The sequence below is a fragment of the Humulus lupulus genome, chromosome 9, assembly GCF_963169125.1.
Source record: "Humulus lupulus chromosome 9, drHumLupu1.1, whole genome shotgun sequence".
Classification (NCBI taxonomy): domain Eukaryota; kingdom Viridiplantae; phylum Streptophyta; class Magnoliopsida; order Rosales; family Cannabaceae; genus Humulus; species Humulus lupulus.
Genome location: NC_084801.1, coordinates 186,694,103 through 186,712,697, shown reverse-complemented (window position 1 = coordinate 186,712,697; position 18,595 = coordinate 186,694,103).

The following is an 18,595-nucleotide window of genomic DNA, read 5'->3' as shown; positions in this document are numbered from 1 at the left end:
TTTTGTAATTCACTCATATTTCTCTCTAACAAGCTCTAATTTTTTTGAAACTTTTCCCATCTAAATAATATTATATAGGGCAATTATTGACCATGAATTGGTGTCCTAATTTAACCAAACAAAAAAATTGACCTTTCAGGCGAAATCTCCTAGGCAGCTGCCTAGGGCTACAAAGCGATTTCGTAATTCCCTCATATTTCTCTCTAATAAACTCTAATTTTTTTGAACCTTTTCCAATCTCAATAATATTATATAGGGCTATTATTGACCGTGAATTGGAGTCCTAATTCAACCAAACAAAAAAATTGACCTTTCAGGCCAAATCTCCTAGGCAGCTGCCTAGGGCTCCGAAGCGATTTTGTAATTCACTCATATTTCTCTCTAACAAGCTCTAATTTTTTTGAAACTTTTCCCATCTAAATAATATTATATAGGGCAATTATTGACCATGAATTTGTGTCCTAATTTAACCAAACAAAAAAATTGACCTTTCAGGCGAAATCTCCTAGGCAGCTGCCTAGGGCTACAAAGCGATTTCGTAATTCCCTCATATTTCTCTCTAACAAGCTCTAATTTTTTTGAACCTTTTCCCATCTCAATAATATTATATAGGGCTATTATTGACCATGAATTGGGGTCCTAATTCAACCAAATAAAAAAATTGACCTTTCAGGCCAAATCTCCTAGGCAGCGGCCTTGGGCTCCGAAGAGATCTCGTAATTCACTCATATTTCTCTCTAACAAGCTCTAATTTTTTTGAACCTTTTACCATCTCTATAATATTAAATAGGACTATTATTGACCATGAATTGGGGTCCTAATTCAACCAAACAAAAAAATTGACCTATCAGGCCAAATCTCCTAGGCGCTGCCTAGGGCTCCGAAGCGATCTCGTAATTCCCTCATATTTATCTCTAACAATCTCTAATTATTTTGAACCATTTCCCATCTCAATAATATTATATAGGGCTATTATTGACCATGAATTGGGGTCCTAATTCAACCAAACAGAAAAATTGACCTTTCAGGCCAAATCTCCTTGGCAGCGGCCTAGGGCTCCGAAGCGATTTCGTAATTCACTCATATTTCACTCTAACAAGCTCTAATTTTTTTGAACATTTTCCCATATCAATAATATTATTTAGGGCTATTATTGACCATGAATTGGGGTCCTAATTCAACCAAACAAAAAAATTGACCTTTCAGGACAAATCTCCTAGGCAGCTGCCTAGGGCTCCGAAGCGATTTCGTAATTCACTCATATTTCTCTTTAACAAGCTCTAATTTTTTTGATTCTTTTCCCATCTCTATAATATTATATAGGGCAATTATTGACCGTGAATTGGGGACCAAATTCAACCAAACAAATAGATTGACCTTTCAGGCCAAATCTCCTAGGCAGCAGCCTAGGGCTCCGAAGCGATTTCGTAATTCACTCATATTTCTCTCTAACAAGCTCTAATTTTTTTGAACCTTTTCCCATCTCAATAATATTATATAGGGCTATTATTGACCATGAATTGGGGTCCTAATTCAACCAAACAAAAAAATTGACCTTTCAGGCCAAATCTCCTAGGCAGCTGCCTAGGGCTCCGAAGCGATTTCTTAATTCACTCATATTTCTCTCTAACAAGCTCTAATATTTTTGAACCTTTTCCCATCTCAATAATATTATATAGGGCTATTATTGACCATTAATTGGGGTCCTAATTCAACCAAACAAAAAAATTGACCTTTCAGGGCAAATCTCCTAGGCAGCAGCCTAGGGCTCCGAAGCGATTTCGTAATTTACTCATATATCTCTCTAGAAATCTCTAATTTTTTTAAACTTTTCCCATCTCAATAATATTATATAGGTCTATTATTGACTATGAATTGGGGTCCTAATTCAACCAAACAAAAAAATTGACCTTTCAGGCCAAATCTCCTAGGAGGATGCCTAGGGCTCCGGAGAGATTTCGAAATTCACTCATATTTCACTCTAACAAGCTCTAATTTTTTTAAACCTTTTCCCATCTCAATAATATTATATAGGGCTATTATTGACCATGAATTGGGGTCCTAATTTAACCAAACAAAAAAATTGACCTTTCAGGCCAAATCTCCTAGGCAGCTGCCTAGGGCTCCGAAGCTATTTCGTAATTCACTCATATTTCTCTCTAACAAGCTCTAATTTTTTTGAACCTTTTCCCATTTCAATATTAGTATATAGGGCTATAATTCACCCTGAATTGGGGTCCTAATTCAACCAAACAAAAAAATTGACCTTTCAGGCCAAATCTCCTTGGCAGGGGCCTAGGGCTCCGAAGCGATTTCGTAATTCACTCATATTTCTCTCTAACAAGCTCTAATATTTTTGAATCTTTTCCCATCTCTATAATATTTTATAGGGCTATTATTGACCGTGAATTGGGGTCCTAATTCAGCCAAACAAAAAAATTGACCTTTCAGGCCAAATCTCCGAGGCAGCTGCCTAGGGCTCCGAAGCGATTTTGTAATTCACTCATATTTCTCTCTAACAAGCTCTAATTTTTTTGAAACTTTTCCCATCTAAATAATATTATATAGGGCAATTATTGACCATGAATTGGTGTCCTAATTTAACCAAACAAAAAAATTGACCTTTCAGGCGAAATCTCCTAGGCAGCTGCCTAGGGCAACAAAGCGATTTCGTAATTCCCTCATATTTCTCTCTAACAAACTCTAATTTTTTTGAACCTTTTCCAATCTCAATAATATTATATAGGGCTATTATTGACCGTGAATTGGAGTCCTAATTCAACCAAACAAAAAAATTGACCTTTCAGGCCAAATCTCCTAGGCAGCTGCCTAGGGCTCCGAAGCGATTTTGTAATTCACTCATATTTCTCTCTAACAAGCTCTAATTTTTTTGAAACTTTTCCCATCTAAATAATATTATATAGGGCAATTATTGACCATGAATTTGTGTCCTAATTTAACCAAACAAAAAAATTGACCTTTCAGGCGAAATCTCCTAGGCAGCTGCCTAGGGCTACAAAGCGATTTCGTAATTCCCTCATATTTCTCTCTAACAAGCTCTAATTTTTTTGAACCTTTTCCCATCTCAATAATATTATATAGGGCTATTATTGACCATGAATTGGGGTCCTAATTCAACCAAATAAAAAAATTGACCTTTCAGGCCAAATCTCCTAGGCAGCTGCCTTGGGCTCCGAAGCGATCTCGTAATTCACTCATATTTCTCTCTAACAAGCCCTAATTTTTTTGAACCTTTTACCATCTCTATAATATTAAATAGGACTATTATTGACCATGAATTGGGGTCCTAATTCAACCAAACAAAAAAATTGACCTATCAAGCCAAATCTCCTAGGCGCTGCCTAGGGCTCCGAAGCGATCTCGTAATTCCCTCATATTTATCTCTAACAATCTCTAATTATTTTGAACCATTTCCCATCTCAATAATATTATATAGGGCTATCATTGACCATGAATTGGGGTCCTAATTCAACCAAACAGAAAAATTGACCTTTCAGGCCAAATCTCCTTGGCAGCGGCCTAGGGCTCCGAAGCGATTTCGTAATTCACTCATATTTCACTCTAACAAGCTCTAATTTTTTTGAACATTTTCCCATATCAATAATATTATTTAGGGCTATTATTGACCATGAATTGGGGTCCTAATTCAACCAAATAAAAAAATTGACCTTTCAGGACAAATCTCCTAGGCAGCTGCCTTGGGCTCCGAAGCGATTTCGTAATTCACTCATATTTCTCTTTAACAAGCTCTAATTTTTTTGATTCTTTTCCCATCTCTATAATATTATATAGGGCAATTATTGACCGTGAATTGGGGACCTAATTCAACCAAACAAAAAAATTGACCTTTCAGGCCAAATCTCCTTGGCAGCGGCCTAGGGCTCCGAAGCGATTTCGTAATTCACTCATATTTCTCTCTAACAAGCTCTAATATTTTTGAATCTTTTCCCATCTCTATAATATTTTATAGGGCTATTATTGACCGTGAATTGGGGTCCTAATTCAGCCAAACAAAAAAATTGACCTTTCAGGCCAAATCTCCGAGGCAGCTGCCTAGGGCTCCGAAGCGATTTTGTAATTCACTCATATTTCTCTCTAACAAGCTCTAATTTTTTTGAAACTTTTCCCATCTAAATAATATTATATAGGGCAATTATTGACCATGAATTGGTTTCCTAATTTAACCAAACAAAAAAATTGACCTTTCAGGCGAAATCTCCTAGGCAGCTGCCTAGGGCTACAAAGCGATTTCGTAATTCCCTCATATTTCTCTCTAACAAACTCTAATTTTTTTGAACCTTTTCCAATCTCAATAATATTATATAGGGCTATTATTGTCCGTGAATTGGGGTCCTAATTCAACCAAACAAAAAAATTGACCTTTCAGGCCAAATCTCCTAGGCAGCTGCCTAGGGCTCCGAAACGATTTTGTAATTCACTCATATTTCTCTCTAACAAGCTCTAATTTTTTTGAAACTTTTCCCATCTAAATAATATTAAATAGGGCAATTATTGACCATGAATTTGTGTCCTAATTTAACCAAACAAAAAAATTGACCTTTCAGGCGAAATCTCCTAGGCAGCTGCCTAGGGCTACAAAGCGATTTCGTAATTCCCTCATATTTCTCTCTAACAAGCTCTAATTTTTTTGAACCTTTTCCCATCTCAATAATATTATATAGGGCTATTATTGACCATGAATTGGGGTCCTATTTCAACCAAATAAAAAAATTGACCTTTCACGCCAAATCTCCTAGGCAGCTGCCTTGGGCTCCGAAGCGATCTCGTAATTCACTCATATTTCTCTCTGACAAGCTCTAATTTTTTTGAACCTTTTACCATCTCTATAATATTAAATAGGACTATTATTGACCATGAATTGGGGTCCTAATTCAACCAAACAAAAAAATTGACCTATCAGGCCAAATCTCCTAGGCGCTGCCTAAGGCTCCGAAGCGATCTCGTAATGCCCTCATATTTATCTCTAACAATCTCTAATTATTTTGAACCATTTCCCATCTCAATAATATTATATAGGTCTATTATTGACCATGAATTGGGGTCCTAATTCAACCAAACAGAAAAATTGACCTTTCAGGCCAAATCTCCTTGGCAGCGGCCTAGGGCTCCGAAGCGATTTCGTAATTCACTCATATTTCACTCTAACAAGCTCTAATTTTTTTGAACATTTTCCCATATCAATAATATTATTTAGGGCTATTATTGACCATGAATTGGGGTCCTAATTCAACCAAACAAAAAAATTGACCTTTCAGGACAAATCTCCTAGGCAGCTGCCTAGGGCTCCGAAGCGATTTCGTAATTCACTCATATTTCTCTTTAACAAGCTCTAATTTTTTTGATTCTTTTCCCATCTCTATAATATTATATAGGGCAATTATTGACCGTGAATTGGGGACCTAATTCAACCAAACAAAAAAATTGACCTTTCAGGCCAAATCTCCTTGGCAGCGGCCTAGGGCACCGAAGCGATTTCGTAATTCACTCATATTTCTCTCTAACAAGCTCTAATATTTTTGAATCTTTTCCCATCTCTATAATATTTTATAGGGCTATTATTGACCGTGAATTGGGGTCCTAATTCAGCCAAACAAAAAAATTGACCTTTCAGGCCAAATCTCCGAGGCAGCTGCCTAGGGCTCCGAAGCGATTTTGTAATTCACTCATATTTCTCTCTAACAAGCTCTAATTTTTTTGAAACTTTTCCCATCTAAATAATATTATATAGGGCAATTATTGACCATGAATTGGTGTCCTAATTTAACCAAACAAAAAAATTGACCTTTCAGGCGAAATCTCCTTGGCAGCTGCCTAGGGCTACAAAGCGATTTCGTAATTCCCTCATATTTCTCTCTAACAACCTCTAATTTTTTTGAACCTTTTCCAATCTCAATAATATTATATAGGGCTATTATTGACCGTGAATTGGAGTCCTAATTCAACCAAACAAAAAAATTGACCTTTCAGGCCAAATCTCCTAGGCAGCTGCCTAGGGCTCCGAAGCGATTTTGTAATTCACTCATATTTCTCTCTAACAAGCTCTAATTTTTTTGAAACTTTTCCCATCTAAATAATATTATATTGGGCAATTATTGACCATGAATTGGTGTCCTAATTTAACCAAACAAAAAAATTTACCTTTCAGGCGAAATCTCCTAGGCAGCTGCCTAGGGCTACAAAGCGATTTCGTAATTCCCTCATATTTCTCTCTAACAAGCTCTAATTTTTTTGAACCTTTTCCCATCTCAATAATATTATATAGGGCTATTATTGACCATGAATTGGGGTCCTAATTCAACCAAATAAAAAAATTGGCCTTTCAGGCCAAATCTCCTAGGCAGCTGCCTTGGGCTCCGAAGCGATCTCGTAATTCACTCATATTTCTCTCTAACAAGCTCTAATTTTTTTGAAACTTTTCCCATCTAAATAATATTATATAGGGCAATTATTGACCATGAATTGGTGTCCTAATTTAACCAAACAAAAAAATTGACCTATCAGGCGAAATCTCCTAGGCAGCTGCCTAGGGCTACAAAGCGATTTCGTAATTCCCTCATATTTCTCTCTAACAAACTCTAATTTTTTTGAACCTTTTCCAATCTCAATAATATTATATAGGGCTATTATTGACCGTGAATTGGGGTCGTAATTCAACCAAACAAAAAAATTGACCTTTCAGGCCAAATCTCCTAGGCAGCTGCCTAGGGCTCCGAAGCGATTTTGTAATTCACTAATATTTCTCATTAACAAGCTCTAATTATTTTGAAACTTTTCCCATCTAAATAATATTATATAGGGCAATTATTGACCATGAATTTGTGTCCTAATTTAACCAAACAAAAAAATTGACCTTTCAGGCGAAATCTCCTAGGCAGCTGCCTAGTGCTACAAAGCGATTTCGTAATTCCCTCATATTTCTCTCTAACAAGCTCTAATTTTTTTGAACCTTTTCCCATCTCAATAATATTATATAGGGCTATTATTGACCATGAATTGGGGTCCTAATTCAACCAAATAAAAAAATTGACCTTTCAGGCCAAATCTCCTAGGCAGCTGCCTTGGGCTCCGAAGCGATCTCGTAATTCACTCATATTTCTCTCTAACAAGCTATAATTTTTTTGAACCTTTTACCATCTCTATAATATTAAATAGGACTATTATTGACCATGAATTGGGGTCCTAATTCAACCAAACAAAAAAATTGACCTATCAGGCCAAATCTCCTAGGCGCTGCCTAGGGCTCCGAAGCGATCTCGTAATTCCCTCATATTTATCTCTAACAATCTCTAATTATTTTGAACCGTTTCCCAACTCAATAATATTATATAGGGCTATTATTGACCATGAATTGGGGTCCTAATTCAACCAAACAGAAAAATTGACCTTTCAGGCCAAATCTCCTTGGCAGCGGCCTAGGGCTCCGAAGCGATTTCGTAATTCACTCATATTTCACTCTAACAAGCTCTAATTTTTTTGAACATTTTCCCATATCAATAATATTATTTAGGGCTATTATTGACCATGAATTGGGGTCCTAATTCAACCAAACAAAAAAATTGACCTTTCAGGACAAATCTCCTAGGCAGCTGCCTAGGGCTCCGAAGCGATTTCGTAATTCACTCATATTTCTCTTTAACAAGCTCTACTTTTTTTGATTCTTTTCCCATCTCTATAATATTATATAGGGCAATTATTGACCGTGAATTGGGGTCCTAATTCAACCAAACAAAAAAATTTACCTTTCAGGCGAAATCTCCTAGGCAGCTGCCTAGGGCACTGAAGCGATTTCGTAATTCACTCATATTTCTCTCTAAAATGCTCTAATTTTTTTGAACCTTTTCCCATCTCAATAATATTATATAGGGCTATTATTGACCAGGAATTGGGGTCCTAATTTAACCAAACAAAAAAATTGACCTTTCAGGCCAAATCTCCTAGGCAGCTGCCTAGGGCTCCGAAGTGATTTCGTAATTCACTCATATTTCACTCTAAAAATCTCTAATTTTTTTGAAACTTTTCCCATCTCAATAATATTATATAGGGCTATTATTGACTATGAATTGGGGTCCTAATTCAACCAAACAAAAAAATTGACCTTTCAGGCCAAATCTCCTAGGCAGCTGCCTAGGCCTCCGAAGCAATTTCGTAATTCACTCATATTTCACTCTAACAAGTTCTAAGTTTTTTGAACCTTTTCCCATCTCAATAATATTATATAGGGCTATTATTGACCGTGAATTGGGGTCCTAATTCAACCAAACAAAAAAATTGACCTTTCAGGCGAAATATGCTAGGCAGCTGCCTAGGGCTCCGAAGCGATTTCGTAATTCACTCATATATCTCACTAACAAGCTCTAAATTTTTTGAACCTTTTCCCATCTCAATAATATTATATAGGGCAATTATTGACCATCAATTGGGGTCCTAATTCAACCAAACAAAAAAATTGACCTTTCAGGCCAAATCTCCTAGGCAGCTGCCTAGGGCTCCGAAGCGATTTCGTTATTCACTCATATTTCTCTCTTACAAGCTCTAATTTTTTTGAACCTTTTACCATCTCTATAATATTAAATAGGGCTATTATTGACCATGAATTGGGGTCCTAATTCAACCAAACAGAAAAATTGACCTTTCAGGCCAAATCTCCTTGGCAGCGGCCTAGGGCTCCGAAGCGATTTCGTAATTCACTCATATTTCTCTCTAACAAGCTCTAATATTTTTGAATCTTTTCCCTTCTCTATAATATTTTATAGGGCTATTATTGACCGTGAATTGGGGTCCTAATTCAACCAAACAAGAAAATTGACCTTTCAGGCCAAATCTCCTAGGCAGCTGCCTAGGGCTCCGAAGCGATTTTGTAATTCACTCATATTTCTCTCTAACAAACTCTAATTTTTTTGAACCTTTTCCTATCTCAATAATATTATATAGGGCTATTATTGAGCATGAATTGGGGTCCTAATTCAACCAAACAGAAAAATTGACCTTTCAGGCGAAATCTCCTTGGCAGCCTAGGGCTACAAAGCGATTTCGTAATTCCCTCATATTTCACTCTAACAAGCTCTAATTTTTTTGAACATTTTCCCATATCAATAATATTATTTAGGGCTATTATTGACCATGAATTGGGGTCCTAATTCAACCAAACAAAAAAATTGACCTTTCAGGACAAATCTCCTAGGCAGCTGCCTAGGGCTCCGAAGCGATTTCGTAATTCACTCATATTTCTCTTTAACAAGCTCTACTTTTTTTGATTCTTTTCCCATCTCTATAATATTATATAGGGCAATTATTGACCGTGAATTGGGGTCCTAATTCAACCAAACAAAAAAATTGACCTTTCAGGCCAAATCTCCTAGGCAGCTGCCTAGGGCACTGAAGCGATTTCGTAATTCACTCATATTTCTCTCTAAAATGCTCTAATTTTTTTGAACCTTTTCCCATCTCAATAATATTATATAGGGCTATTATTGACCAGGAATTGGGGTCCTAATTTAACCAAACAAAAAAATTGACCTTTCAGGCCAAATCTCCTAGGCAGCTGCCTAGGGCTCCGAAGTGATTTCGTAATTCACTCATATTTCACTCTAAAAATCTCTAATTTTTTTGAAACTTTTCCCATCTCAATAATATTATATAGGGCTATTATTGACTATGAATTGGGGTCCTAATTCAACCAAACAAAAAAATTGACCTTTCAGGCCAAATCTCCTAGGCAGCTGCCTAGGGCTCCGAAGCAATTTCGTAATTCCCTCATATTTCACTCTAACAAGCTCTAAGTTTTTTGAACCTTTTCCCATCTCAATAATATTATATAGGGCTATTATTGACTATGAATTGGGGTCCTAATTCAACCAAACAAAAAAATTGACCTTTCAGGCGAAATATGCTAGGCAGCCGCCTAGGGCTCCGAAGCGATTTCGTAATTCACTCATATATCTCACTAACAAGCTCTAAATTTTTTGAACCTTTTCCCATCTCAATAATATTATATAGGGCAATTATTGACCATCAATTGGGGTCCTAATTCAACCAAACAAAAAAATTGACCTTTCAGGCCAAATCTCCTAGGCAGCTGCCTAGGGCTCCGAAGCGATTTCGTTATTCACTCATATTTCTCTCTAACAAGCTCTAATTTTTTTGAACCTTTTACCATCTCTATAATATTAAATAGGGCTATTATTGACCATGAATTGGGGTCCTAATTCAACCAAACAGAAAAATTGATCTTTCAGGCCAAATCTCCTTGGCAGCGGCCTAGGGCTCCGAAGCGATTTCGTAATTCACTCATATTTCTCTCTAACAAGCTCTAATATTTTTGAATCTTTTCCCTTCTCTATAATATTTTATAGGGCTATTATTGACCGTGAATTGGGGTCCTAATTCAACCAAACAAGAAAATTGACCTTTCAGGCCAAATCTCCTAGGCAGCTGCCTAGGGCTCCGAAGCGATTTTGTAATTCACTCATATTTCTCTCTAACAAACTCTAATTTTTTTGAACCTTTTCCTATCTCAATAATATTATATAGGGCTATTATTGAGCATGAATTGGGGTCCTAATTTAACCAAACAGAAAAATTGACCTTTCAGGCGAAATCTCCTTGGCAGCCTAGGGCTACAAAGCGATTTCGTAATTCCCTCATATTTCACTCTAACAAGCTCTAATTTTTTTGAACATTTTCCCATATCAATAATATTATTTAGGGCTATTATTGAGCATGAATTGTGGTCCTAATTTAACCAAAAAAAAATTTGACCATTCAGGCCAAATCTCCTAGGCAGCTGCCTAGGGCTCCGAAGCGATTTCGTAATTCACTCATATTTCTCTCTAACAAGCTCTAACTTTTTTTAACCTTTTCCCATCTAAATAATATTATATAGGGCTTTATTGACCATGAATTGGGGTCCTAATTTAACCAAACAAAAAGATTGTCCTTTCAGGCCAAATCTCCTAGGCAGCTGCCTAGGACTCCGAAGCGATTTCGTAATTCACTCATATTTCTCTCTAACAAGCTCTAATTTTTTTGAACCTTTTCCCATCACAATAATATTATATAGGGCTATTATTGACCATGAATTGGGGTCCTAATTCAACCAAACAAAAAAATTGACCTTTCAGGCCAAATCTCCTAGGCAGCTGCCTAGGGCTCCGAAGCGATTTCGTTATTCACTCATATTTCTCTCTAACAAGCTCTAATTTTTTTGAACCTTTTACCATCTCTATAATATTAAATAGGGCTATTATTGACCATGAATTGGGGTCCTAATTCAACCAAACAGAAAAATTGACCTTTCAGGCCAAATCTCCTTGGCAGCGGCCTAGGGCTCCGAAGCGATTTCGTAATTCACTCATATTTCTCTCTAACAAGCTCTAATATTTTTGAATCTTTTCCCTTCTCTATAATATTTTATAGGGCTATTATTGACCGTGAATTGGGGTCCTAATTCAACCAAACAAGAAAATTGACCTTTCAGGCCAAATCTCCTAGGCAGCTGCCTAGGGCTCCGAAGCGATTTTGTAATTCACTCATATTTCTCTCTAACAAACTCTAATTTTTTTGAACCTTTTCCTATCTCAATAATATTATATAGGGCTATTATTGAGCATGAATTGGGGTCCTAATTTAACCAAACAGAAAAATTGACCTTTCAGGCGAAATCTCCTTGGCAGCCTAGGGCTACAAAGCGATTTCGTAATTCCCTCATATTTCTCTCTAACAAACTCTAATTTTTTTGAACCTTTTCCTATCTCAATAATATTATATAGGGCTATTATTGAGCATGAATTGGGGTCCTAATTTAACCAAACAGAAAAATTGACCTTTCAGGCGAAATCTCCTTGGCAGCCTAGGGCTACAAAGCGATTTCGTAATTCCCTCATATTTCACTCTAACAAGCTCTAATTTTTTTGAACATTTTCCCATATCAATAATATTATTTAGGGCTATTATTGAGCATGAATTGTGGTCCTAATTTAACCAAAAAAAAATTTGACCATTCAGGCCAAATCTCCTAGGCAGCTGCCTAGGGCTCCGAAGCGATTTCGTAATTCACTCATATTTCTCTCTAACAAGCTCTAACTTTTTTTAACCTTTTCCCATCTAAATAATATTATATAGGGCTTTATTGACCATGAATTGGGGTCCTAATTTAACCAAACAAAAAGATTGTCCTTTCAGGCCAAATCTCCTAGGCAGCTGCCTAGGACTCCGAAGCGATTTCGTAATTCACTCATATTTCTCTCTAACAAGCTCTAATTTTTTTGAACCTTTTCCCATCACAATAATATTATATAGGGCTATTATTGACCATGAATTGGGGTCCTAATTCAACCAAACAAAAAAATTGACCTTTCAGGCCAAATCTCCTAGGCAGCTGCCTAGGGCTCCGAAGCGATTTCGTTATTCACTCATATTTCTCTCTAACAAGCTCTAATTTTTTTGAACCTTTTACCATCTCTATAATATTAAATAGGGCTATTATTGACCATGAATTGGGGTCCTAATTCAACCAAACAGAAAAATTGACCTTTCAGGCCAAATCTCCTTGGCAGCGGCCTAGGGCTCCGAAGCGATTTCGTAATTCACTCATATTTCTCTCTAACAAGCTCTAATATTTTTGAATCTTTTCCCTTCTCTATAATATTTTATAGGGCTATTATTGACCGTGAATTGGGGTCCTAATTCAACCAAACAAAAAAATTGACCTTTCAGGCCAAATCTCCTAGGCAGCTGCCTAGGGCTCCGAAGCGATTTTGTAATTCACTCATACTTCTCTCTAACAAACTCTAATTTTTTTGAACCTTTTCCTACCTCAATAATATTATATAGGGCTATTATTGAGCATGAATTGGGGTCCTAATTTAACCAAAAAAAAATTTGACCTTTCAGGCGAAATCTCCTAGGCCGCTGCCTAGGGCTACAAAGCGATTTCGTAATTCCCTCATATTTCTCTCTAACAAACTCTAATTTTTTTGAACCTTTTCCTATCTCAATAATATTATATAGGGCTATTATTGAGCATGAATTGTGGTCCTAATTTAACCAAAAAAAAATTTGACCATTCAGGCCAAATCTCCTAGGCAGCTGCCTAGGGCTCCGAAGCGATTTCGTAATTCACTCATATTTCTCTCTAACAAGCTCTAACTTTTTTTAACCTTTTCCCATCTAAATAATATTATATAGGGCAATTATTGACCATGAATTGGGGTCCTAATTTAACCAAACAAAAAGATTGTCCTTTCAGGCCAAATCTCCTAGGCAGCTACCTAGGACTCCGAAGCGATTTCGTAATTCACTCATATTTCTCTCTAACAAGCTCTAATTTTTTTGAACCTTTTCCCATCACAATAATATTATATAGGGCTATTATTGACCATGAATTGGGGTCCTAATTTAACCAAACAAAAAAATTGAACTTTCAGGCCAAATCTCCTAGGCTGCTGCTTAGGGCTCCGAAGCGATCTCGTAATTCACTCATATTTCTCTCTAACAAACTCTAATTTTTTGAACCATTTCCCATCTCAATAATATTATATAGGCCTATTATTGACCATGAATTGGGGTCCTAATTCAACCAAACAAAAAAATTGACCTTTCAGGCCAAATCTCCTAGGCAGCAGCCTAGGGCTCCGAAGCGATTTCTTAATTCACTCATATTTCTCTCTAACAAGCTCTAATATTTTTGAACCTTTTCCCATCTCAATAATATTATATAGGGCTATTATTGACCATGAATTGGGGTCCTAATTCAACCAAACAAAAAAATTGACCTTTCAGGCCAAATCTCCTAGGCAGCTGCCTAGGGCTCCGAAGCGATTTCGTTATTCACTCATATTTCTCTCTAACAAGCTCTAATTTTTTTGAACCTTTTCCCATCTCAATAATATTATATAGGGCTATTATTGACCATGAATTGGGGTCCTAATTCAACCAAACAGAAAAATTGACCTTTCAGGCCAAATCTCCTTGGCAGCGGCCTAGGGCTCCGAAGCGATTTCGTAATTCACTCATATTTCTCTCTAACAAGCTCTAATATTTTTGTATCTTTTCCCATCTCTATAATATTTTATAGGGCTATTATTGACCGTGAATTGGGGTCCTAATTCAACCAAACAAAAAAATTGACCTTTCAGGCCAAATCTCCTAGGCAGCTGCCTAGGGCTCCGAAGCGATTTTGTAATTCACTCATATTTCTCTCTAACAAACTCTAATTTTTTTGAACCTTTTCCTATCTCAATAATATTATATAGGGCTATTATTGAGCATGAATTGGGGTCCTAATTTAACCAAAAAAAAATTTGACCTTTCAGGCGAAATCTCCTAGGCAGCTGCCTAGGGCTACAAAGCGATTTCGTAATTCCCTCATATTTCTCTCTAACAAACTCTAATTTTTTTGAACCTTTTCCTATCTCAATAATATTATATAGGGCTATTATTGAGCATGAATTGGGGTCCTAATTTAACCAAAAAAAAATTTGGCCATTCAGGCCAAATCTCCTAGGCAGCTGCCTAGGGCTCCGAAGTGATTTCGTAATTCACTCATATTTCTCTCTAACAAGCTCTAACTTTTTTTAACCTTTTCCCATCTCAATAATATTATATAGGGCTATTATTGACCGTGAATTGGGGCCCTAATTCAACCAAACAAAAAAATTGACCTTTCAGGCCAAATCTCCTAGGCAGCTGCCTAGGGCTCCGAAGCGATTTCGTAATTCACTCATATTTCTCTCTAACAAGCTCTAATTTTTTTGATACTTTCCCCATCTAAATAATATTATATAGGGCTATTATTGACCATGAATTGGGGTCCTAATTTAACCAAACAAAAAGATTGTCCTTTCAGGCCAAATCTCCTAGGCAGCTGCCTAGGACTCCGAAGCGATTTCGTAATTCACTCATAATTCTCTCTAACAAGCTCTAATTTTTTTGAACCTTTTCCCATCTCAATAATATTATATAGGGCTATTATTGACCATGATTTGGGGTCCTAATTCAACCAAACAAAAAAATTGACCTATCAGGCCAAATCTCCTAGGCGCTGCCTAGGGCTCCGAAGAGATCTCGTAATTCCCTCATATTTATCTCTAACAATCTCTAATTATTTTGAACCATTTCCCATCTCAATAATATTATATAGGGCTATTATTGACCATGAATTGGGGTCCTAATTCAACCAAACAGAAAAATTGACCTTTCAGGCCAAATCTCCTTGGCAGCGGCCTAGGGCTCCGAAGCGATTTCGTAATTCACTCATATTTCACTCTAACAAGCTCTAATTTTTTTGAACATTTTCCCATATCAATAATATTATTTAGGGCTATTATTGACCATGAATTGGGGTCCTAATTCAACCAAACAAAAAAATTGACCTTTCAGGACAAATCTCCTAGGCAGCTGCCTAGGGCTCCGAAGCGATTTTGTAATTCACTCATATTTCTCTCTAACAAGCTCTAATTTTTTTGAAACTTTTCCCATCTAAATAATATTATATTGGGCAATTATTGACCATGAATTGGTGTCCTAATTTAACCAAACAAAAAAATTGACCTTTCAGGCGAAATCTCCTAGGCAGCTGCCTAGGGCTACAAAGCGATTTCGTAATTCCCTCATATTTCTCTCTAACAAGCTCTAATTTTTTTGAACCTTTTCCCATCTCAATAATATTATATAGGGCTATTATTGACCATGAATTGGGGTCCTAATTCAACCAAATAAAAAAATTGGCCTTTCAGGCCAAATCTCCTAGGCAGCTGCCTTGGGCTCCGAAGCGATCTCGTAATTCACTCATATTTCTCTCTAACAAGCTCTAATTTTTTTGAAACTTTTCCCATCTAAATAATATTATATAGGGCAATTATTGACCATTAATTGGTGTCCTAATTTAACCAAACAAAAAAATTGACCTTTCAGGCGAAATCTCCTAGGCAGCTGCCTAGGGCTACAAAGCGATTTCGTAATTCCCTCATATTTCTCTCTAACAAACTCTAATTTTTTTGAACCTTTTCCAATCTCAATAATATTATATAGGGCTATTATTGACCGTGAATTGGGGTCCTAATTCAACCAAACAAAAAAATTGACCTTTCAGGCCAAATCTCCTAGGCAGTTGCCTAGGGCTCCAAAGCGATTTTGTAATTCACTCATATTTCTCTCTAACAATCTCTAATTTTTTTGAAACTTTTCCCATCTAAATAATAATATATAGGGCAATTATTGACCATGAATTGGTGTCCTAATTTAACCAAACAAAAAAATTGTCCTTTCAGGCGAAATCTCCTAGGCAGCTGCCTAGGGCTACAAAGCGATTTCGTAATTCCCTCATATTTCTCTCTAACAAGCTCTAATTTTTTTGAACCTTTTCCCATCTCAATAATATTATATAGGGCTATTATTGACCATGAATTGGGGTCCTAATTCAACCAAATAAAAAAATTGACCTTTCAGGCCAAATCTCCTAGGCAGCTGCCTTGGGCTCCGAAGCGATCTCGTAATTCACTCATATTTCTCTCTAACAAGCTCTAATTTTTTTGAACCTTTTACCATCTCTATAATATTAAATAGGACTATTATTGACCATGAATTGGGGTCCTAATTCAACCAAACAAAAAAATTGACCTATCAGGCCAAATCTCCTAGGCGCTGCCTAAGGCTCCGAAGCGATCTTGTAATTCCCTCATATTTATCTCTAACAATCTCTAATTATTTTGAACCATTTCCAATCTCAATAATATTATAAAGGGCTATTATTGACCATGAATTGGGGTCCTAATTCAACCAAATAAAAAAATTGACCTTTCAGGCCATATTTCCTAAGTAGCTGCCTAGGGCTCCGAAGCGATTTCGTAATTCACTCATATTTCTCTCTAACAAGCTCTAATTTTTTTGAACCTTTTACCAACTCTATAATATTAAATAGGGCTATTATTGACCATGAATTGGGGTCTTAATTCAACCAACCAAAAAAATTGACCTTTCAGGCCAAATCTCCTAGGCAGCTGCCTAGGTCTCCAAAGCGATTTCGTAATTCCCTCATATTTCTCTCTAACAAGCTCTAATTTTTTTGAACCTTTTCCCATCTCAATAATATTATATAGGGCTATTATTGACCATGAATTGGGGTCCTAATTCCACCAAATAAAAAAATTGACCTTTCAGGCCAAATCTCCTAGGCAGCTGCCTTGGGCTCCGAAGCGATCTCGTAATTCACTCATATTTCTCTCTAACAAGCTCTAATTTTTTTGAACCTTTACCATCTCTATAATATTAAATAGGACTATTATTGACCATGAATTGGGGTCCTAATTCAACCAAACAAAAAAATTGACCTATCAGGCCAAATCTCCTAGGCGCTGCCTAGGGCTCCGAAGCGATCTCGTAATTCCCTCATATTTATCTCTAACAATCTCTAATTATTTTGAACCATTTCCCATCTCAATAATATTATATAGGGCTATTATTTACCATGAATTGGGGTCCTAATTCAACCAAATAAAAAAATTGACCTTTCAGGCCATATTTCCTAAGTAGCTGCCTAGGGCTCCGAAGCGATTTCGTAATTCATTCATATTTCTCTCTAACAAGCTCTAATTTTTTTGAACCTTTTACCAACTCTATAATATTAAATAGGGCTATTATTGACCATGAATTGGGGTCTTAATTCAACCAACCAAAAAAATTGACCTTTCAGGCCAAATCTCCTAGGCAGCTGCCTAGGTCTCCAAAGTGATTTCGTAATTCACTCATATTTCTCTCTAACAAGCTCTAATTTTTTTGAACCTTTTCCCATCTCAATAATATTATATAGGGCTATTATTGACCATGAATTGGGGTCCTAATTCAACCAAACAAAAAAATTGACCTTTCAGGCCAAATCTCCTAGGCAGTTGCCTAGGTCTCCGAAGCGATTTCTTAATTCACTCATATTTCTCTCTAACAAGCTCTAATATTTTTGAACCTTTTCCCATCTCAATAATATTATATAGGGCTATTATTGACCATGAATTGGGGTCCTAATTCAACCAAACAAAAAAATTGACCTTTCAGGCCAAATCCCCTAGGCAGCTGCCAAGGGCTCCGAAGCGATTTCGTAATTCACTCATATTTCACTCTAACAAGCTCTAATTTTTTTGAACCTTTTCCCATCTCAATAATATTATATAGGGCTATTATTGACCATGAATTGGGGTCCTAATTCAACCAAACAAAAAGATTGACCTTTCAGGCCAAATCTCCTAGGCAGCTGCCTAGTGCTCCGTAGCGATTTCGTAATTCACTCATATTTCTCTCTAACAAGCTCTAATTTTTTTGAACCTTTTCCCATCTCAATAATATTATATAGGGCTATTATTGACCATGAATTGGGGTCCTAATTCAACCAAACAAAAAAATTGACCTTTCAGGCCAAATCTCCTAGGCAGCTGCCTAGGGCTCCGAAGCGATTTCTTAATTCACTCATATTTCTCTCTAACAAGCTCTAATATTTTCGAACCTTTTCCCATCTCAATAATATTATATAGGGCTATTATTCACCATGAATTGGGGTCCTAATTCA